Source organism: Dasypus novemcinctus, unplaced genomic scaffold (genome assembly GCF_030445035.2).
Source record: "Dasypus novemcinctus isolate mDasNov1 unplaced genomic scaffold, mDasNov1.1.hap2 scaffold_124, whole genome shotgun sequence".
NCBI lineage: Eukaryota > Metazoa > Chordata > Mammalia > Cingulata > Dasypodidae > Dasypus > Dasypus novemcinctus.
Genome location: NW_026688150.1, coordinates 135,624 through 158,760, shown reverse-complemented (window position 1 = coordinate 158,760; position 23,137 = coordinate 135,624). Strand labels below are relative to the sequence as shown.

The 23,137-nt window shown below is 60.7% G+C and overlaps 1 protein-coding gene across 1 annotated transcript in view; it reads left to right on the top strand.

Annotated features, from left to right (window-relative positions):
- Positions 1 to 23,137, top strand: part of BRD4 (bromodomain containing 4) — a 64,088-nt gene that overhangs the window by 9,295 nt on the left and 31,656 nt on the right. The window contains 1 exon segment of the mRNA XM_071213589.1: positions 20,805 to 20,896. The gene's annotated coding sequence lies outside the window, so the exon portion shown is untranslated.

Here is a 23,137-nt window from a genome sequence, read left to right as displayed (position 1 = left end):
TTGTCTGCTCTCGTGTCCATGGGCTGTGTGTTCTTCTGGGTCCTCTTGCATTCTCGGTGACACCGGGAATCTGTCTCTCTTTGTTGTGTCATCTTGCTGCGTCAGCTCTCCACGTATGCGGTGCCACTCCTGGGCGGGCTGCGCTTTTTCGTGCAGGGCAGCTCAATGCAGGGCGCATTCCTTGCATGTGGGGCTCCTCTATGCGGCGCAGCACTCCTTGCGCGCATCGGCACTGCACGTGGGCCAGCTCACCACACGGGTCGGGAGGCCCTAGGTTCCAACCCTGGACCTCCCACGTGGTAGACGGACGCTCTGTCCGTTGAGCTGAGCCACGTCCACTTCCCCGGGGGGCTTTTGTTAACAGAAAGCTGTTGCGTGATAAGGTGGTGTGTGCGTGTGTTTTCCTTTTGACAGAGACGCTGCCCGGAAGTAAGGCCCTCTCCCTGTGTGTGACATCAGGTCGGTCGCTCGTGAGTCCAGGGGCCTTGGTGGCGGGCTGGTGGTGGCTCCTGTGCCGGGGCCTGCAGCTCGCCTGTCTGCGTCCTTCCTGGGCGGTGCTCTGCGTGCCTCCAGACGCCCTCCCCGTGGCTCAGGGCCCAGCCGTGTTCACCCTCGATCCTGGGTCCTCACTTGACCTGCCCCCTGCCTTTCTCCATCCCGCACCGCATGCCTGCCCTGGAGCCACCGGAACCCTTGGTCGCTTGCATTCCGTGTCCCCTCAGCCCTGCCCGGAGCCACCGGCCCTCCCTGAGACTAGGTGTGTGCAGCACTTCGTGCCAGCGAGCGCGGTGGCAGCTGCTGTCCGAGAGGGGCCTCCGTGCGCGTGCCCGGCTGCCCTGAGTCCTCAGAAAGCCCCCCATGAGCTGCGTGGCGACGGCAGCCCCGTGTACAGGGTCTGGGCCCCTCTGTCGCCTGAGGAGTCTTGGGGCGACACACACACGCGCAGCACGGCGCCGTCAGGTGACCTCAGCTGGAGGTTTCCACTGCTCACCGCGCGTGCGACTTGGATCGAGCTTTGCTTTCGTTCTGCCCCAGTGGATGTCCGTGCAATCCTGAGGTTTGGGAAGTAGGTGAGCTGGCGGAGACCTCCAGCTTGCTGTGGCGGGTGCCTGGCTGTGCTCGTGGGTGCTCGTGCCTCACCGGGCTCCCATTTGAAGGTCTCCCTCCAAGGCATTCACGGTGGGCTGTGCTGGTTTGGCCAGGTCGCCTCTCCGTGCTTCGTGGCCACTGTGGACAGGCCCCCGCCGCCTCCGTGACGGGCAGCAAGCCCCGGGCCAGGCAGGGCGGTAATTGAAGAGCAGGTTTTCATTTTACTGTAGAAGTTTCCTCTGACTTCATACAATCACAAATGGTCTCATTGGGTATGGGTTTGGTTCCGAGTGGCTTTGAGCAAAATCGAGGCAAGAGAAAACGGTGGTAGGAGTGGTGCAGCATGCTCCAGGCCCGACAGAACTGTCTGAAAACCAGCCTGACAATGCACAAAGAGTAATGAAGTCGCTACAACGTGATTGCTTCCCTTTCAAATGGGGTGCCTGGGATCGAACCCAGGGTCCAGTTTGGGCCTTACAGTGACCTGCCCCATCTCTAAGGCCTGGTGGGACCCCGGGCGCACTGAGGGTGCAGCAGGACGGGCAGCCCACTCAAGGGCAGAGCGAGCCTGGGGGGGCGCTTTTCCTTGCAGATCAGCGGTCCTGGAGCAGGCAGTTCCCCAGGTGAGCCCGCGCTCTCCAGCCTTCACCCTGCCGTGCCGGGGCTGGGCCTTCCCCACCCCCTGGATCCTCCCCACCCCCTGGATCCGCTGTATCTGACAGCTTTCACATCCTCCGCGCCATGCCCCTGTGGGCCGAGCCTTTGCGCAGGGGCAGGCCCATTGGGCCACGTGTCTTTGGGAAGGGTCCGCGGAGTGCGGCGGCCCCTGAGGTCCTCGGAGGCTGAGAGTCTGGAGTGTGGCTCCTGCCCTCGGGACCTCAGTCGTTAGCAGCCAGGCCTTCCAGCGCCCACAGCGGCTGCGCCCGAAGCTGCCCCGAGCGAGGGCCACGGCGCTCAGGTCCCACGGCTGTCCAGCTCGCGTGGATGCCCCGCAAGGTGGGGCTGCTTTAAAGTCGGCCTGAGGCCTGCCCCTTGGCATCCTTGGTGTTGCAGCTGGCTGGTTGTTTCCAGCGCACTCGCCCGTGCGCCTGCGGCTGCCTGCTGGCCTCGCTCTGAGCGCAGGCTAGACCACAGGCCTGGGGAGTGGAAGCAGGTGGGGGGGGGTGGTGGCAGCACACAGCACGCCAGCAGTGGGGCCGCCTCCAGGCAAGCCCGCGACTTAGCAGCTGGAGTTGTGTGGTGGTTTCAGCCGGTCCACGCCCGGGAAGGCTCCCAGGACCAGTGTCGCTTAGTGCTTCTCCCTGCGTCGCCGCCACGCCTGACCAGCGCTGCAGAGTGTGGGAAGTGCTCGGCGTGGGAAGGGCCCTTCCAGCGCAGGAGCAGCTGTGGAGGCAGTGGGCTCTGGGTTGCGTCACCCCCCTGTGCACAGCTTCTTGGGTGGCACGGGCCTCCTTCTCTAAGCCACTGGAACTCGCACCCCAGAAAGGAAGCATCGTGGACTTTTCCCGTTCTGAGGAAATCCGGCTGCATCCTAGTGATCAGGGCCACCTGTTGCCCGGTGGAGGCTGTTTGGGGCTGTCCCCCTCTTGTCCGCTGCGGGGAGCGACGCTGGGTGCTGGCCACGTGCAGGGCCTGCCTCTTCACGCTGCTGGGTGTCTCTGGTCGTGTGGTGGCTCTGTTTACCTCTTGCTGAGGTGGCTGCACTGTTTTGCGTCCGCTCCCAGCCGCAGTGGACGAGGGTCCTCGGCTCAGGCGTCCGCCGTGCTTGTTACTGCCGTGAGGCCGCAGTGGGAGCTCCTCGTGGCTGGCCGGAGTCGCGTCGACTGCCCTGCCTCTCGCCTGTCCCCGTCCCCCCCCCCCCCCGTCCCCCCCCGCCGAGCTGCCTGCTGAGCAGCAGTTGCGGCGTAAGGAGTTGTGTGTTCTCGGTGTTCTTGGAAGACACTCGCACTCAGGTGGGCCTTGTCGCAGGTCACGCCAGGTGCGAGGTGGCCTGTGTGCGGCTGTGACCTCGGTGCGGTCAGAAGCCGGCTGGAGGTCAGAAGTCCGCGCCCGGCACTGAGGGTCACTCGCTCTTTCTAGGCAGCACCGTGTCGAGGCGCGGGCTGGGAACCCCAGCCTCCTCCCTGGGCCTGGCGCCGGGCGGCTCGGGTCCTTGAGGGCTGCGCAGGGGCTTGGTTTCGTTTTTGGTTTGTTTGGAGGTTCCAGGGCCAGGTTGAACCAGGGACCTCGTATGCGGGAAGCCGGCGCTCAGCCACTGAGCCACGTCAGCTCCCCTGAATTGGGTTTTTAATTTGTTTGTTTGCTTGTTGTTGTTTTTAGGAGGCACGGGGCACCAAACCTGAGACCTCCCGAGTGGGAAGCGGGTGTTCAACCGCGTGAGCCCACCTGCTCCCTGCGCAGGTTTCGAAGCTGCTCTTCCTCACCCTTCAGCTCCCACTGGTGCGCTGTGGTCCCAGCAGGGAACGAGACGGCCCTCGGCATCGCGTGTCCTGCCAGCCGAGGCCTTCTCTGTCCCCGGGAGGCATCCACTCAGGCAGTCAGCCAGGGCTGTGGAGAACGGCACGTGCTCCCCAGTTGGAGCCCTGGGGTGGCCGCCGAGATGCTGGCGCGGGGGGCCGGGTGCGCCCCAAGGCCTGTGAGCCGCGTTCGTGCTGAGGGCCTCGTGGTGCAGTGAAGGCTGCCTGCTGTGGCACAGCTGGCTCTCTCGCTCTGCCTCCTTGAGCTTGTTTCCTCGCCCGTCCTGAGTTCTGGGTTCAGCCTCCCTTTTGGAGTTGGTCTCCAGTGCTCGGCCCTGAGCTTTTGACCCCACACTGGCCTCTGCCACTTCCTGCCATGAGGGCCCTCCAAGGTGCCAGCGTGCAGGCCCGAAGCGCCACTGTTGACGCCGCTCTCCCTGGGGGGCTGGGGAGGCACCACCCGCCCCCTCGCCGTGTGCCCTTCTCCCTGCCTCCAGGACACGGGACCCTGCGCCCGTGGGGGGCCGTCCTCCCAAATGGCTCCCAGGAACGGTTCCCTGAGTTTCCCTCCACCAGCCACAGGAAAGGCCGCTCTTTCACCAGCATTTGGTCTCAGCCGCCGCCTTGGTTTTCCCCAGTCCTGTTGGATGTAGTGTCACCAGGGAAGTGCAGGATAATGAGGCTGCACATCCTTTCTTTTCCTTTCTTAAAAGGCCTGTTCCTTTTGCTAACCCTTTTCTTCTGGACTTGATTTTCAGGAGCTCTTTCTAGAGTCTGGGCACCAGGTCTCTGAATAGTAATAATACAGATGGCAAATGTCTCCTAGTTTTCCTAGTTTGCATCTTTGTTTGTTTCGTTATTTTCACTTTCCACAGTATTTTCTGGGGAACAGAGGATATTAATTTTAATGTAGGTCAATTGATGAGTGTTTGTTTTACAGTTGGTGCTTTTCACGTTTTGTTATTCTTCCCTGCTTCGAGGTCGTATACATTCTCTTGTTTTCTCGTAGAAGTTGCAAGGTTTTACTTCTGCGATTTCGGCCCTTAGACCATCAGGAAATGATGTGGAGCGGAGAGGGTGGGGTGACGACAGGCCCTCGCTGCGGCCCCCCTTCTGCGCCTGCTGCTGGGGCGGGGGGGGGGGGCTGGGCCCCTGGGCTCCCGGCTGCCGCGGGGGTCGGCGGGCAGGCCCTCCGCTCGCCCCTCGCCGCCGGGGGCCCTCGCTCATGCACGTGTCAGCTCACGAAGACCCACAAGCTCTCCTGAGGTTTCGGTGGGAACTGCGTCATGTCCGTCGATGGGCTTACATTGACAGATGCACTGAGCCTTCCTGTCCAGGGAAATGGTCTCCCTCTGTTTATCCGGATATTCTTTATCTTTCCAGAAGTTCTTCAATTTTTTCTGAACTGGGACTTCCCCGAGTTAGATACGTTTGTACTGGGGTCTCTTTCTTAATAAGTAGTCCAGTACGCTAATTTTCATTCACACAGCCGTCGTGGAGAGAGTCTGCCTTGCACTAGGCATTGGGGAGGAGCCAGACAGGCGGAAACAAGTGTCTGTCCTCGGTCTGCCCTGGCGACCGGTACCACTCCAGCTGGACTGAGAGTTGGGTCAGAGCAAGGGTGGGACGGGGAAGCAAGGCCCGCCGAGGGCTGGGCTCCTTCCTTCACCCTCTGTGCCGGAGGGTTGTCCCTCCAATCTGGAACCAAGCCGGAGCTGGTGGACCTGGCGAGGGAGCCTCCTGGCCCAGGCAGTTACCCTGGCATTACGTCTTTGCAGTCTGCATCTCTGGGTTCCGGAGGGGTGCCTGGCCTGCCCAGCTCAGGGCTGCGGGTGGAGGTGTCGCAGATGGGAGGCGCACGCTCAGCTGCATGCAGTGGGCGCGCATTCGCTTGCCCCGTGGGTGCTTGCTGAGCCTTTGTGGTGTGCCGGGCGCGGCACCGAGCGCCTGGAGTGCCTGCCTCGCTGAGCCTCCCGGGCCTGCCCACCGCCCAGGGACTGGGCCTGGGCGCCCCCTTTTAAAGGAACTGTGCTCGCGTGTGTGCGTGCGCGCCCTCCAGTGGTTATTTTAGCCCTTGTAAGGGCACGGTTTCCTGGCATTAATATACACAGGTGGGGGGCGCGGGGGGGCTCGAGCGGTTGAGCACCTGCTGCCCACACGCAAGCCCTGGGTCCAGTCTCCGGTGCCTCCTAAAAACAAACAAAATAAAAGCAACTCAGGGAGCCGATGTGGCTGAGCACCGGCTTCCCACATACAAGGCCCCGGGTTCGATCCCTGGCCCCAGTACCTCAGAGGAAAAACGTGAATGAAATATCCGCACGGCGCTGTGCCACCATCGCCACCACCACCATGACCGGAATGTTTCCATCCCCTCGAACAGAAACTGTCCCCAAACCGCCCCCTCCCCAGCCCCTGCAGTCTCTGGACTTTCTTGCTCTGAGAAGGACGTGTAAAGTCGTACGCCGTTTGTCCTCTTGTGCCTGTCTTCTCTCGCGCGGCGCTGAGTCTTCGAGGCTCACCTGTGCTGGAGCGTGGGCGGGCGCCGTCCTTATTTGTGGTGGACCGATGTTCCGCTGGATGGTGGGCCCCGTTCCGCTTCTCCGTCACCCGCTGGTGGTGGCTTCCACCTTGTGGCTGCTGGGAATGAAGCCGTGGACACTGTGTCTCTCGGAGTCCCCGCTTCGCTTCTTCTGGGTGCATTCCTAGGAGTGGGCTTGTCTGGGCAGAGGGTGGTTCTGGGCTTAACTTGCCGTGGAACCGCCAGCTGCTTGCCGCAGCGCCTGCGCCGTTCTCCCTCCCCACCAGCCGGCAGTGCCCGAGGCTTCCGGCTCTCCGCAGCCTCGCCAGTACGGGAGGTCTTCCGTTGGTTTGTGCTTCCTTGTTTGTTCTTTCCTATCTGGTTGCATCGCCGTCTTTTTGGCGCATGACGTTGCCGCCTCTCGGCACCACCTCCGGGTAGGACTGGGACCCTTTTTTCTTTTTTTACCAGGAGGTCCCAGGATCAATCCCGGGTCCTCCATATGGTAGAGGGGAGCTCAGTTGCTTGAGCCACAGCTGCTTTCCTGTTTTTGTTTTTAGTAACAGCTGTCCTCGTGGCTGTGAAGTGGTCCAGAGCCCCTTTTTAGCTCCAGTCGCCGGCTCCTTGAGGTCGCAAAAGTGTCTTTGCCTCCACAGCCGGGAGGTGGCCTCGCCGGGCCTGTACTGGGGGCAGTGCCCTGCACCCGCACTTGTACCGCACAGCCACTCCTGTCTGCCTCTTGGAGCTTTACTATGTCTGGACACCACCCCCCCTCTAACTTCCAGATTGCTTTGGTTTTTATTCACTTTCTAAATTTTGAGCACACGTGAGTGGGCACTGGCTGTGCTGGCCCTATCCCGGCCTCCTGCCTCCCCAGGGAAGCCTCGGGCTGCAGGCTCCCGGCCCGTCCAGGCTTCAGGGGAAGACTTCCTTCTAGCGTCAGCTTTCCCGGCTGCCCACCTGACTGATCGCCCTGCATCCCAGTGACTGCCCGTCGGTCTAGTCCAGCTGCGTTCCCCGGGAACACGGACGCTGGGGAAAGCGGGTGCTCCACTGGGCAACTCCTCGCTGGTGTGCTGCCTGCCAGCCTCTCCGGCACAGCAGGGACGCAGTCGGCCTGGCACGTAGTGAATTCCACGTCTCCTGCCTTCTGAAGTGACCTTTGGGTCACTCGGGAGTCCCTTGCTGCCAGGCAGGGCCCCCCCCCCCCCCCATGGGCCCAGCTCGATTTGGAAGCTACATGTTTGCCTGCTCCCTGGTCCCCAGGTCAGTCGGGAGGCAGAGTTGGGACCCAGCCTCCCTTGCTGAACACGCAGCCTCAGGCGGTGCGGCCTGTGCCTGTGGGTGCCGACAGGTGGGCATGTCCCCCTGCCGACGGGCAGCAGGCCGGCAGTGGTGCTGGCATCGTGAGCAGTGTACAGACGGCCCTGGGGCGGGCGGGCTGGCTGGGGCGCGGTGTGGCCACGTGCGGGTAAGGATGGCGACCCTGGAGGGGGGACCGCGAGGCTGAGCTGCTCCCCTGGAGGAGGGTGGGGACTGAGGGGCAGGCGGCAGCCGGGGCTCAGATGCAGGCTCCTGCCGCCCCTCCTGTCCGCAGGCCTCACTGGCCCTGTCCTGAGGCTCCTGCCGGCTTCTCCACAGAGCGGGACCGACAGTGAGAAGCCACCCGGGCCCCGTGAGACGTTCACACTTGAAAAGCTGGCAGCGTCCCAGACGTGCATGGCTGGGGGCATTTCTGCTTGCTGGGGTCCTGCGTGACAGGCAGTGCCGTCCCGTCGCGGTTCAGGGTGACCGGTGGCCTCTGCACACGAGGCCTGTCGGGTCACAGTCCCGAGCGGGAAGTCAGGTCACCAGTGACCCGGGGCTCCCCTCGGGAGCGCGTGCTGGGTAGGCGGTTTTTATATCGTGGTGACAGGTTACTCGCTGTGGCCAGGTCTCCGTGAACCACGCTAGGCAGAGCTTTAGATTTCAAGTCAAAACTTAACAACGGGGCCACGGTCCTCTGGGAGGTACTGAAGGAAAAGCGTTTGAACGGCGACGACTCGGGCAGTGCTACTCTGCGCGCAAGTGCGCTCCAACAGGATCGGCCGCCCGGGCACGCGGTCCCAAGCCAGCCTGGGCCCGCTCGGCAGGAGCAGCTCCTCCCTGCGCGAAGGCGCAGCGGCCCCTGGGCGGGATCATTCCAGAAAGGGAAGGCGTCAGGGCTGCCCTTCCCCAGCGACTGGGGCTGAGCCACGTGCCGTGGCCCCTGGCACAGGCCGCTGCGCCTTTACGTGTGGGTGAGCGGGCAAGGCCCAAATGCGAATCCATGTGCGGTAAAGCAGCCACGCTGCCCTGGTCGAAGTGGGTTCAGGGTGCTTCCCCCATCGCCCCCCTCCTGAGCCGGCCGCCTGCTGGGATCGAGGGGCGCGCCAGTGTGGAATGGACCCCCGCGCCATCGCTGCTCCCCCGTGAAGGACGCACAGGCCGCTCCTGGTGCCCGAGACGAGGAGCGAAGCTGCCCTGGACGCACGCCTGCGGGTCTCGCCTGCCTTGCCCTCTCCGGGTGGACGTGTACGGGGGCCGGCTCACGAGGGAGACTGCTGAGCCCCTCCAGTGCCGCTGGCGGCGGGCGTCTTTCGGAACTCGCTGACTCAGCGCAGCGTCTGTTCCAGTCCTGTGCCCGCATTTAAAATCGGGCTTTGCTTTTCTTCCTCACCGTAGCATGTGGAGAGTTCTTCGTGCGTGCTCGCGTACGCGCCCTGTGCGTGTTGGGTGCACGCGCCCCTCCGCTCTGTCGGCGACGCTGCCCCCAGCACCCCTTGGCTTTTTCACACGGGCTCCCCAGGAGGTTGTCAGACACAGTGGCACTGAGGGCCTTTGGGTTGGTGAGCTGCGGGGAGGCTGGCTGGAGCGGAGGCCTGGGGGGCACACGAGGCCCATCCCGCTCAGCCACCAGAAACCACAGAAATGCGTCCCCGTCACGAGCCCCTCTCTGCATTGGTCCATGTTATTGGGGTTCCGTCTGGGACAGGGGCCTTTATTGCTGGGGAGTCAGAGTGAACTGCAGGTATCTCTCCAACCACCCCCCCTCCCCAGGGACCCCGCGTCGGTCCCGGTGCGGCGTGAGCACACCTGCAGGACTGTGTGCCTTTCCTGGAGGTAGTCCACCCGTACTCAGAATTTGGGAAGGGGTCTTTGTAGAAGAGCTTTGGAAGGGGGGTCCCTCTGCTCCTTTGTGCGTAGTGATCAGCTTCCAGAGGAGGTGGAAAGCAGTGCCCGCTTCCACGCCGGTGGGGTGCGTGGACACCTGGTGTCCGCCTGGCCATGCGCTTGTGGGGCCGTGGCGGTGACCTTGTGACGCGCCCGCAGTGTCACAGGCGCCGGTGCTGCTAGCCTGGGCTGCATGGAGACTCGGGGAGGGCCCGCTTGCCCTCCAGGCCTGAGGAGTTGGCGTGAGTGAGCGTTGACGTGCGGTGGGTGAGGCCTTCTCTCCGGTGAGCTCCTTTTCTGCCTGTGAACGTTAGATGGCTGTCGTGTGGATGTCGCTGACAAGTGTTGGGGAACCTGGGTGGCAGTGCCTTCCCATGCCCGTCCCATGCCCGGCCCCTCGGGGCGAGGGAGAAGGGGTGGGCTGCAGCGCTTTTCTTGAAAGCCATCCCAGTTCCTCCCAGGTCAGGTTAGCCAGGGTTCAGGCCACCACAGCCCGGGATGCCAGCGGCGCGTGGCGAGGTGTGTGTCTGTGGCTCCTGCCCGCACCTGTGTCCCTCGCCCGGTAGCCAGGCCGGGTTGGCGGTGAGCGGCTGGGCCTGCTGGGATGCCTCCACGCTGGGTCACGCCCAGGGGTCAGGGGGCCAGAGGGGCTTCTCTTGACGGTCGTTCGCAGCCGAGCCAGTGTCAGCCTCGGGCTGCCTGTGTGGGCAGTGACGCCCCTCCCTGGGGACCCTGGGAGCTGTCGTGGAACTTGGGGTTCCACTGAGGCCGGGACGCACAGGCCGCGCCTCCTCCTCCCTGCAGCCAGCCCTGGGCGTCCCGGGTGTTTGGGTGTGGGCTGCGTCCTTGCCCTCAGCTCCCAAGTGAGCTGGCTACTTTCTGCCTCTTGCATCATCCCCTGGTGTGCAGGCTGGCCTCGCGGAGGAAATGGGGCGCTCCCGGCTGGGGCCCACTTCTGAATCCCCTGTGTGAGCAAGGCAGGGGGCATCTCCTGCCAGACCCCAAGCCCCTCACCAAGGAAGGTCCAAGAGCAGGTGGAGTGCCGGCATGCTCCCCAGGAGCCCTGAGCCCTGTTCCTCTGCACCCCGGCAGGCCCTGGAACGCGGGAAGCAGGGACGGACCACGCCTGCCGGCTTTGATGAGCAGACAGCCTGAAAGGCGGGAGCCCCCGCGGCTGTGTGAGGGCCGAGTCGGGGGCCCAGGACGCTCTCCTCTGTCTCTTTTGTACACTGCTGCTGCTTGAAGGCGATAACTGTTATATTCCACCTGGTGCTTTCTCAGCAAAGGAAAAGAAAAGCAGCTCAGGAGACGGTTCTGGTCCGAGAAGTGGCCTTTTGGGAGGGCTTCCGAGGCTGGCCGCGGGAGAGCGGGCTCCCTGGCCTTCCTGGCCTCGAAGGTGCCCAAGGGGGAAGGTGCTGGTGCGTCTTGTAAAGGAGGTGAGCGCGTAGCTGGTGACCGGACCACTTTCCTTTCTGCGCTGACCTCCGGTGCCGGGGGGGCGGGCGGAGTGGGTATTTTTCACTTATTCTCTGTTGAGCACTGTCAGCTGTTTCTACGTGCGTTCATCTGCCAGGTAGACGTTCTCAAGATCTGGGGGGAAGAAGGGCATTTGCCAGAGTGGCTCACCACGGCCACGGGCAGGCTTGGAGCCGGGGGCCGTGGCCATCAGAGCCAGCCTGTTGGAGGGGCCGTGGGGCGGGGTGTCCAGGGAACACCCTGTCCAGGTGAAATAGACCATCAGCTCTCCTCTGTCCAGCTGGTGTCCAGAGGATTGGGAGGAAGTTGGTTTGTCTTTCTTTGCATCCCTAGATTTTCAGTGCTCCTTGGAACTCTGCCCCTGGGCTTCAGAAGGCAGCGCTCAGGAGGTTCGGGGGTTAGTGGGCTTCGCACACTGTGGGGCCACGCGGCCCCCGGCTCGGCTGCAGACCACCCGCCCCGGCCCTGGGCTCTCCGTCCCGGGCCGTGGGCAGTGCCACCCGGTGCCTGGTGTCGTCAGGCCTCTCCTGGGGCTCTCAGCCTGCCCAGCCCCGACTCAGCGCTGTCTGCGGGAGCATGGAAAATGGGGACCAAGTGCAGTCCCAGAGTTGGGGTGAGGCAGGCCCTGTGCTGGGGGCTCCCAGGCAGACTGAGGTGGGCGGGGGCGAGGTAGAGGAGCTGAGAGAGGGCTTGGCTGGGGTAGGGGGCAATGGAGGGCAGCGTGCTTCGGGCAGAGGGTCTGGTCTGTCCAGAGGAAACGAGTGTTGGGATAGTCCACGCGCCCGCAGGGGTGAGCAGCGCACAAGGGTGGCCTGCGGGGAGGCCGTGGGGTCCGTGGCTCCTACCGCGTGCCGGGTACCTGGAGTGCCGGGGGACAGAGACCAGGTCACCCCTTGGCCTTGCAGTGTGCCAAGGGCGCCAGGCCCCGCCGAGCCTGCGCATCTGCGCCTCGAGCCACAGCCCCCGCATGCCGCTGGTTGCCTTGGACGTCCCTAGAAGCAGGAGCCCTGAGCCCGGGGGAATTCCAGCCCACGTCTTCTGAGGAAGAGCCGCCTCTCCTCCCTTTTGGAGGCGGGTGCGCTCGTTGTTGGCTCTCTGGACAGCCTTTAGCTTGCGGCTGGCACAGCCTGCCCTTGACCTCTGCTGCTTCCCCTTATCGGGTGCCAGGCTCCGGAGCTCAGGCGCCTAGATCAGCCTTTCTAGGGTGCGGAGTGGCCCTGGCAGCCTGGCCAGGGGGACTTCGGGAGTGCGACCCTGTCCTAGCCTCCTGCCGCCTGGGCAGACTGAGGAAGGCTTTTCCACAGGAGCAGCGGGAAGGGAAGTCTCTGCACCCGGAGGAGTCAGTCTTGGATTTCCTGGCTGGTTGTCTGGCGCCCGCACCCCCAGATGACAAGCTCGCCCCTCTTGGTTGTGTTCTGTGCTGGCTGCAGCTTCAGGCCGGCCAAGGAAGCCAGTGGGCCCGCGACACGGCTCAGTGCGAGGGCGTTTCCATCCTGCTGGCGGAGCCTCCGCGGGGGCCTGGTGTGTGCCAGGTGTGCGCGGAGCCAGCCGGCTTCTCTGCCCATGTAGAGCCACAGGGGCGCAAGGGAAGGAGAGCACTCCACCTGAGCTCTGGGCTGTGACAGTTGTGAACTCCGCTGGCAGGGCGCCCCGTTTCCCGACTGTTCCTGGTTGTGCCGTGGTTCACGGCTGTGCTTGAACGTGGGAGCCACCTGGGGAGCTGACAGAAAGCTCTGTGCTCAGGCCCCGCTCCAGACCCTTTTTGTGGAGATTCCGGGGGAGGGCCAGGCCATCCGTACTAGTTTTAAGGTTCTGAGATGCTGCAGCAGCTGCCTCCTAGAGACTGGCACATGCGCCCAGATCCCACCTGGGCCAGCTGCCGAGTGCGGCGAATCTAGAAGCCGTGCATCTCGGGAAGAGACAGGGTACGCTGGGCGGGTTGTGGACCCTGGGGCCTGCCAGCTCCTGGGTTTGTCCCCCACCGCCTGGCAGTCCAAGAACAGGGAGTGGCGGCCCTGCCCAGATCTGGGAAGTGGGGTGCTGCTGCGTCCTTGCGTGCCGTCGGAGGAGGACACGTCTCTGAAATGAACTTCCGGGATTTTTGCCTTGAAAAGCCGGGCAAAAATGGGTGTTCCTTACCTCCTCCGGGTGCCGGGGGCCCTTTGCTGATGTCCGGGCGTCTTCCCCGGAGATGGCAGCCGGTGGGGTCTGCATGGCGCGGCTTGGGCCGGCGCCCTCTGTGGCCCTGACGCTCAGGCTCCCTGAGCAGATGCGGCTGCCTCCTGGTCTGCTATCGCCTCGCCAGCTGTCACTTCCCACTCCCACTTCCAACTGCGCCCCCGCCCTGCTCGCCCACTTCTGATCCAGCGCGTGGGGGCCGAGATAAGCCTGCCCCTGGGGCGTGGGGTGCCCTGCGGCTGGCAGTGCCCAGAGCCCCTCCGAACAACCGCTGTTGTAGTAAAAGTCTGAACTGCAGCTTCAGGTTCGCTTGTAGCTGGTGTTTTTAAACTGGCGTCTGAGAGTGCTCACCTTGTTTTGAGTTAAAGGTACGTTTGCTGTTGGTTGGTGTTTGGCTGTCGCTGTTCTCAGTGGGTGCCCTCGAGCTGTTGGCCTCAGCAGAGCACTCCCAGGCCTGGCGGGAGCCGGGTCTTCCGCAGGGGCTCGGCCTGGAGAGTGGGTACCCGTGTTCCCAGGAACGAGCACGGGGCTGCTGGCCTGCCTTTGCCAGAAGCCTCTCGGGTTTGAAATTAGGGAACCCAAGGCCCCAGCTGCCGCTTTCCGGTTGGGGGTGTTTGGACTTTTCAGAGAAGCCCCTGAAGCTGCTCCCTCCTTGGCTGGCCGTGCGGCCTGTCCCGTGGCCCAGGACAGGCCGAGAGGCCCCAAGGGTGGGTACCAGAAGCAGCCTCCTCCCCGGGGTCCCTCCTGGGCCCCAGCAGCTCGTCGAACGTGCAGTCTCTGGCCTTCTCGCCAACCAGAGGTGGGGCGTTTTGGGGACCTCACTGGGAAGTCCAGGCAGCGGCCACCTGAGAAGCGGGCATTCGCCCTGCTGTGTGGGGGCGCCAGGGCGGGCCGGCTTGCTGAGCTAGCCGTCGCGTTACGTGCGCGCCGAGGGTGAGAGAGACCTGGTCCGCCCCGTGCTCTGTGGAGGGGGCAGTAGAGGTGGCCTTGCCACGTGCGCTGTGTGTCTGGGGACTGTGTGGCGTCGCTCACGCGTGAGACCCTCCAGCGGAGGAGTGCCCGCAGGCGGCCACGAGAAGGCCCTGAGCTCCGGGCCCTGCTGCGGGAGCCCCCGCGCCCCTTGTCCTGAGCGCGGCCGTTCTCCTTCATTGTCTGCCTGTCCCTGACCTGCACCTCGGGACTGTAGTGCAAACCCCTGGGACAGGACCAGGGGCCTGCCCGGCGGCCACGTGGGACGTGAACGAGTGAGAAACGTGGTGTTTCAGCTAAACGGGGACGCCCCAGCCACGGGGGTCACGGAGCGCCCCTGGTGCCCGCGCATGGCCACACGGCCTGGCCTGCAGTCCCCGGCCCGCCCTCCCCTCCACAGCCGTCTCCCGACACGCACACGCCAGGTCAGGCTTATCGGCAGAGGGGCAGCGATGGGCGTGCCCGGGTGGGCGGGTGCCCCAGCAGGCCTGGCCACCGCCCTCCGTGGGGTCTTCCAGGCCCAGGACCGAGGACAGCCGTTTTGCGCGCCCGCCCCGTCCCACGGGGCCCTGCCTGGCCGTGTGCCCCTGCACCCGGGGCCTGTGCCATATCGTACTCGCCACCCATGCTGCCCAGCCGGGGGGCTTGGGACTAAGTGGGGCCAGTGTGGAAATGGACAGGCCAGCCCCGCGGCAGCACTTGCATCCGGAGCCCTGCTGGCCTCTGGGCTGTGCTGGCCCCGGGGCGGGCCAGGGGTCCTGCGCAGCCGGTACCCTGCCTTCCCGCGCCCAGGCTGCGAGAATGAGCGACCTTCCAGGCCCGGGGACCTGCAGGCCGCCTGTCTGGGCCGTCCTCTGGGTACGTGCACCCTTTTTTATTAAAGCACATAAAATGAACGGGATTGGATGGGGTTTTCTTTTTCCGCACCCATGGTGCATTTCTTCACCTGAAAGTAGAATGCGTTTTGATGCCATCTCTATGGCAACCAGTGAACTCCAAGGGAACAAATTCTATTTTTGTGTTCTAATGCAGTAACAGGATTGTGAAGGCACATCAAGAATACCATTGCAAGTCAGCATTGCATTTTGAAAGGAACTGCAATGGCCAAGTACTAAATTTCTTAAACTTTTTTTTTAGTTGAAATTTATGATTCGTATGTAAACATTTATAAACACACATATCATCATTGTACAGGGCTCCAAACCATCACCCCACCACCAACACCTTACCGTTGTTGTGACACAACTACACACTGTCAAGTAGTGTTGTCAAAACATTACTGCTGGGAAGTGGACGTGCCTCAACCAGTTTGGCACCCGCCCGCCCCATGGGAGGTCCTGGGTTCAGGTCCCGGTGCCTCCTCAAAAAGAAGAGCAGACAGCAGGGCGCTGCCTCAAGCCAGCAGGTGCCGCCGCCCACGGGGAGCGGATGGGGCTCAGGCCATTGGGCACTCGCCTCCCACGTGGGAGGTCCCGGGTTCAGTCCCCAGTGCCTCCTGGAGAAGGCAGGCAGACAGTGAGCAGAGAGATGAGAGAACCATGGCGGGGGCGGGTAAGTAAAGAAAAATAAAGTAAGTTAAAAAAAAAAAAGCATTACTGCTAACCACAGCTCGTATCTTACATTTGGCGTGTTTTCCCCCCCAGCCTCCCAGGTATTAACACTTCGTATTAGTATCATACGTTTGTTAAGGTTCTTGGGAGAACGTTCTCCTCTTGGTCCTGTTAATCACAGTCCACCTCCCACCCTGGGCTCCCGGTGCTCATCGCCCCGTGCTGGGTGCCGTCCACTCCAAGTGCGCGCTCAGCGGCTCTCGTCTTCATTACTTGAGAAGGAAAAGTCCCAAACCCCTTTAGAATCCTGTTTTTGTCCCTTAGAATTGATGCGATATCTTCTTTGTCGTTGCTGCAAAAATAATACAACTTTATTGTTAACTACAATCTGTAAGTTATATTAGTGTGATTTTTCTATGTATCGCCGTATTAACATTTTGTAAAGGAAGAACGTTCTTACACTGTTAGGCACAATTTTCATCCACCACTGAAATCACTTACACATTCCCTACGTTATTCTCCAGCTTCCTTTCAATGGAAATATTACATCCACAGACTACCCCTTCCAGCCACAATCGCGTTTCTAAACCCGCCGCTTAGTTACACCACTGTAGTGTGCAGCCATCAGCTCTATTCATTTCCTCACTTTCACGATAAACCTCGCTGATAACGCTCCATACGTGAAGCCTCAGCTCCCGTTCCCAGCTCACCAGTGTGCTGGTAACCCCAGTTAATGATGAGAACGTAGGATACTTGTCGTTTGTGTAGGGCTAGCTTCCCTCAGCGTAATGTCCTCAGGGTCCTCAGGGTTCAGGCGTGTGGCCACATGCATCCGGATTTCCCTTCTTCTGGCAGCTGAGTGGTCTTCCATTGTGTGTATGCACCACATTTTGATTTGCATAACTACACTGAGATACCATTTCACACCTTAAAGAATGGCCCTCACTACAAAACCTGCAGTGCGGGAGAGGCTGTGGAGAGCTGGGCGCCCTCCTCAGTGGGTGGGACTGTCGGGTGGTGCTCGAGTACCTGCGGGACTCCAACCTTAGCGTCAGGTTCTAAATGAGGGGGGGATTTTAATCCCAGCTGGATCCCCCGACGGCTTGTCTGTCCACCTTCAAACCGGAAGCACCCCTGCCCGCCAGCTCCACACCCACCAGCCGCTACTCCCCCCTTCTGCCCCTTGCGCCTCCTTGCGGGGACAGCGTGAGCCCAGGGGCGCAGGTCAGGGAGGCCTGGGGGCTTGGGCCTGGAGCTGTGAGCGCTGGAGAGGAAGGAAGGGGGGCGTGTTCCCGGGGTCTCCTGCCAGTGGGGGCTCCCTCCACGGCTGTGCGCACATCGCCCAGTCAACCTCTGGGCACCCTCCTGCACGCTGGGGCCCGCGGGGCAGTGCCCCTCTCCTCTCGCCCCGTGGTGTGCCCGAGTCCCCGGTACCACTGGCCCTTTCCCCCTCACTGTCAGCAACTCACCTCCCGGGGCGGCGCTGCCCGCCCTCCTGGCACCCAGCCCGGCGGTGTCCTGGCGCTGCCGCGCGTCCGGCCGAGCCCGCCTGCCCCCTGCCCTTTCCTGGGTCCCGCCTGGAGGTTCCCACGCACGGGGGCTCGGCCCAAGGGAGCTGGGCTGGGAAGGAGGGGCGCTGCTGCCCGCCGCAGCCCGGACCCTGGGCTGGCTCCAGGGGCTTGTCGGGAGGCTGGTCTCTTGGTGACCTTCTTTTTCTTACTTTTAATTTAGGAAATAGCAAGTCTACAATAAAAGGAAACTCAACGGTTACCATTTTTCCACCTTTGCTGTACTTCTTTGTCTTTGCTAAATCCTTTGGCAGTGCGGCACCAATGTGATAATTCACCCAGCGTTCATCTTTGAGTAAACAGGCTTTCCTGTGAACCCACAGTGAATATCGTTTCATGTAAGAAAATCAGTAATTCCATCCATAGTGAGGTTTTCCATGTTGTTTCCAAAACTGTCTAACCGCCTCCATTCAAACTGGTCACACGTGGCACGTGGTTATATGCATGTTTTCCTTTAAATAAATAGATCTAGGTTGTAAAAAGCATGCCAGTTTTCAGGCACAGTTGAATGTGCAGATCAATTTCAATTTTAAAACCAGTGCTCCATTTAGTGACTGGAGGACTTTTTTAAAAGCGTATTTGGAACAACCCGAGTATGTGAATTCACTTTTTCAATTGTAAGGTTCATGAAATCCAAGCACAGCTGTAGGATTTTGGATGAGAACTTAGCACCTGGTTTGTTATAGATGTGCTATAAATGTAGAGTACACACTTGGGTTTCAGGGATTTCATACAAAATATACATATGTAAAATAAATGGGTATGTAAAGTCTCTTTAACGGCGATCATGTGTTGAGGTCATAATACTGTGATGTCCTGGGTTCATTAAAATGGTCGTGAATGCCCAGTTGACCCTTTCACGCTGGCGTGGTAACTAGGAAATGTAAAACTTGTGTGCGTGGCCCTCCTTCTGGTTCTGCTGGGAGCGTGCAGGTGGCAGCGGCGTGGAGTCTCGCGTCCTCTCCGCAGCAGTCAGGCCCGCACCCTCAGCCCTGCGCACGGTTGGGCCCCTGAGCGGTCAGCTGCTGGAGGGACCTGCCTGGCGCTCACCTCCGGGCCTGTGGGCGGGTGCAGCCTGGCAGGAGTTTGTGGGGGCAGTGCCCTGGGGGCACTGGGGTGGGTAAGGGAGAAGGCCTCTCCTCCCTTCCTTAGGAGAAACGGGGGGCATCCGCCTTTGTGCCCACTTGTCTCCTGCCCCCCTGAGTCAGGCCCAGCGTGGAGTCAGCATGCTCACAGGGTGGCCGGGAGCGATGGAGAACCTAGGGAGAGCCCCTGCCTGCAGTGTGGGTGCCCTTCCAACTCAGCTGTGGGTGTCTCTTGTATATGGTGAAGATTATCTCTGCACCCGCAAGTATTTTCCGTGTCTGGAATACTAAGGTTGAGGCGAGTTGCGGGAACGCAGGGGGAGCCGGTCCAGGTGCAGGCGTCTGGGTGTCCAGCGGGTGGAGCACTTGCCCCCCATCTTATTCTTCGGCAGGTGAAGGACGTGCTGGCCAGTGCAGGCTGGCGAGAGTGGACCCGCCAAGGGCCAAGGGCCTCGTGGCAGAAGTTGGTGCAGGCTCGTTTCTGAGCTGGGACCTCGGTGTTGCACATGTCCCTTGATGATGGGTGGTCAGAGTCTAAATCCTGCAGGTGTCGGGGCCTCGGTTTCCCTGAGGTGGTGGGAGACGCTGCGCCTGTGTTGGCCGTGCCTCGAGGAGTGACCGCCAGCGAGAACAGAGTTCCCGCCAGCTGCCAGGTCGTCGCTTCCAGGCTGTCCTCTGGAGCAAGTGGAGGCTGCCCCGCTGGGCGCCCTTCCACCCCGACTGTCCCCGAGGCCCAGGGGGGTCAGTTGCGTACATCCCAGGTGTGTCTCGGAGGGCTGCCGGTCCCCGGCGCGGGGGGCATGCCTGCCGGCTCGCCCTCACCTGAGAGGAGAAGCGCTGGAAAGGAGGCCAGCACCCCCTGGCGCCACGTGGCACAGCGTTCCTGTTTCTCGGAGAAAACTTGGTTTTACTTTGAAAATGACTGCCTCCCGCCCCTCCACGGTTCAGGTTCTTGAAGGCGAGGACAGGGGTGCCCTCCCTCCCAGGACTGTTCATTTGTCTTGTTTTAAAGCAGCTTTTATGGAAGTATATTCACGTACCAGTTTTCCCAAAGTGTCCAGTGGCTTTTGGTAGTAATCACAGGGTTGTGCGTTCGTCACCACAGACCATTAGAGCAACCCCATTACTCCAGAAAAAAAAAACCTTGGCGGTCACCTCTCAGTACCTTAACTACTAATCTAACTCCATCTTTATACACTGGTTTTTGTTTTTATTTTGTATAAAGAGAGTCATATAAAATGTAATATTTAAGTTGGTGTAAAAGGAACTGCGGTTTCGAACTGTGAATTTTAAATCATTACAACTAGGCTCAAACACATCTTAATTAAAATAGGTACCATTACAGTTAACACGTTTTGCCAACAAGAAATAAGTTTGTTTATTCCTGTAGCATAAAAATCCGTGCTTTGGGATTCGAGGAATTCGTGGAAAGCATTTTCTGCATGCTGCTGATTTTGAAAGCATTTTCCCTGCAAAAAGTTGTAATAGTCGGTTGGCGAGACGGCAAGTGAATCTGGTGGACGAGGCAAAACTTCGTAACCTGATCCCTTCACCTTTTGAAGCGTTGGTTGTACATACAACGTGCCATCGGGCGTTGCTGTGGAGAGGAATCGGGCCCTTTCTGTTGACCGATGCCGGCTGTAGGTGCGCAGTTGTCAGTGCCTCTCATCGATTTGACGAGCAGACTCCTCAGATGTCATGGTTTTGTTGGGATCCAGAAAGCCGTAGTGGAGCAGGCCGGCAGCAGACCACCAGGCAGTGACCGTGACCGGTATTTGGTGCAAGTTTGGCTTTGGGAGGCGCTTTGGAGCTGGTTCTCGTCCATCCACCGAGCTGGGCATCACCGGTTGTCATATAAAATCCACTTCTCGTCAGACATCACAGTCCCATTGAGAAATGGTTCCTTGTTGTGCGTAGAATAAGAGATGACATTTCAAAATGACGATTTTTTCTGATTTTCAGTCAGCTCACGAGGCACCCACTTACCGAGCTTTTTCACCTTTCCAATTGGCTTCAAACGACAAATGGCCATAGAATGGTCGACGTCGAGTTCTTCGGCCACTCCTCGTGTAGTTGTAGGAGGATCAGCTTCCAGAGACTGCTCTTAGTCGGGCGTCGTCAACTTCCGATGGCGGCCACGGCGCTCTTCGTCCAGGCTCTCGTCTCCTTTGCAGAACTTCTTGAACCACACTGCTCCGTACATTTGTTAGCAGTTTCCGACCAAACACGTTAACGATGGTCGCAAGTTGTCTCCGCTGCTTTACAACCCATTTTGAACTCGAATTTTGAACTCCAATAAGAAAATCGCTCGAATTCGCTTTTTGTCTAACATCATTTCCATAGTGTAAAATAAATACAAAATAAACAGCAAGTAATAAGTCATTAGCAAAAAAACATAAAGCGAGAAATGCACATTAAAATGATGTACAACCTAACCACATTTACTTAAGAACGTATTCCAGTATCAAATGGCACATTTCAACAGTGCAGAACAGCAGTTACCGCACCAACCTAGTACTTTGTGTCTGGTTTCTTTCACTTAGCACAATTGGTTTTTTTATCTGATATTAACATTCTGTGACATTAACGTACATAATATTTGTTCAATTTCGAATCAAGTCTGATATATACCATGTTTTATCCATATTCACATTTTACTTGATCCTGGGACCATTTCCTGAGATTGCCTGGATATTAATGGATTCTACCATCCTTTTTTTCAGATCTTTCCTTTAAAATTCAGCTCCATGATGAAGGTCAGAGGGTAACGCCGTGGGAGAACAGCTCCCCTGCTCAGCGCCGGCTCCTCGTGCAGGTAACTGGCTCAGGGTGGCTCTGTCCTCACAGCAAGCCTCTTTTTTTTTTTTTTTTTAAGTTTTTTTTTTCTCTCCCCTCCCCTCCCCACCCCACCCTGGTTGTCTGCTCTCTGTGTCCATTCACTGCTTATTCTTCTGTGACCGCTTCTGTCCTTATCAGGGGCACGGGAATCTGTGTTTCTTTTTGTTGCGACATCTTGCTGTGTTAGGTCTCCATGTGTGCGGCACCATTCCTGGGCAGGCTGCACTTTCTTTCACGCTGGGCGGCTCTCCTTACGGGGCGCACTCCTTGCGCGTAGGGCTCCCCTACGTGGGGACACCCCTGCATGGCGGGGCACTCTTCGCGCATCAGCACTGCGCATGGGCCAGCTGCACACGGGTCAAGGAGGCCCGGGGTTTGAACCCTGGACCTCCCATGTGGTAGACGGACGCCCTCACCACTGGGCCAAGCCCGCTTCCCAACAGCGAGCCTCTTTCTGCTGCTCAGTCTCTCCTCTGGGCCGCCGAAGGCCTGGTCTGGACCCCCTCCCGTGAGGCCCTCGGGGGCCCTGGCGTCTCGGGACGCTCTTGTAGACATGGTTCCCTGAGCTCCGCTGCACTGCCCCGAGAGCCCTCTTTTGGCGGGGTTACCCCCACCCCCCAGTTAATTCTGCTGGCTCGTGGAGGCTGCTTCCCAGCATGTTGTTTCCTGCCCGTTGAACACTTCCGTGCGGCAGTAACGGGCCTCGGCACATCCGGGAGGGGTGCCTTCTGCAGGGCCGCACCTCGCAGCATGCGGCTTGTCCCTCCACCTGCACATCGTGTGTCTTTTGCTCTTTGGTCCCCTCCCCTCCACTGGCCTTCCGGATTCTCAGAACCCCGACACGGAGCGGCTGTTAGACCACTCAGAGGTTGAGGCAGTGGGCCCCCTGGCGCCTGGCATGCTGGGAACACCACAGCTGCCGTTTTTATTTACCGTTGTCTACCTTGCTGGGGAGGCTCTGAGCAGAACTGGGAGGATTCTGAGGGCCAGCGTGGTGAGCCTCTCAAGGGACTGCTCAGTCAGCAGCCGAGTCTGCCTGGACCGAGGACCTCGAGCTCGGGCTTTTTCCCTGGAGGCAGACACTGTCCTGCTGCCTGGCAGGTTCTTGTCTTCTTCAGTGCTCCCCGCGTGGCCTGCCTTTGAGGATCCCTCCTGGGTGGAGGAGGCGCCGGGCGCCAGCCTGTGGCCTGCAGGACTCCTGGCTCTCCCAGGTGTACCTCGGGCAGAGCTCAGCCCTGAGCGAGCAGCCCTGAGAACTGTGTCCTCTGGCATTTTTGGTTGATCTCAAGGCTGCAAGGCTGCATGTCAGCCCTAGTGGGACAAAATCAAATGTGGAAGGTGTCAGATGCCGGCAGGTGGAGGAGATGGGGCAGCAGCTTCCAAAGAGGCAGCCAAAGGGAAGTGCCTCTCTGGCCTTACCTGACAAGGGCACAGCCCGAGGCCCGGGTCCTTGGGACACAGGGTGTCACATTTCTGTTGTCATCTTGCATCCTCGGAGTGTTTGGAGATGTGGCTGGGTCACGGGTGCGTGAGGCCTTGCCTGGAGGCCAGCGAGGCAGGCCGACACACCCAGGCCAGGGCCGGTGGGGCCTGTGATGGGCGCGCGTGCCCAGCGGCCGGCTGGCCCTCCTCCGCGTGCTGGTTGGTTTTGCTTCCCACCTCCGTGCCCTGCCTCCTGGGCCCACATGCCCACCTGGCAGCCCTCCTTCCCCACTTGCACCTGAGGCTTGTGTTCCGCTACTCACTCACCCACCCACCCGGGTCTAACACGCCGACGTAAGCCACGTGCTGTAGTGACGGGTCCCCGCTCCAGCGACCGGCAGATTCTGCAGGGAAGGGAGTAGAGTCCCCAGTGGCCCTGACCTGACGGGCTGCTGGCGGGTTTCTGGAGTGAAGCACCTGGGAGTCTGCCTGGTGGGGTGGCAGGCTGCCCAGGCCGGCCTCTGGTCCTCCTGGCTGCAGGGTCCTTGGGTGCCGCTCGCCCCCCTAGGGGAGGGTTGGCAGAGCGGATCGGGGGTGGCGGGCCCTGAGGAGGGGGTGGTGGTGCGTACAGCCCGCATGGAGGAGGGCTAGGCCGCCAGCGGCAGCCTTGCGAGCGGCCCCTCGCTGGGGCCAGACAGGGCAGCCTGGCAGGCGGTGTGAGCGCTCTTCTCACCAGCCGCGTCGGCTGGTCAGCACTTCCCCACTGACACAGATTGCACAACTCCACAGGGCCGGC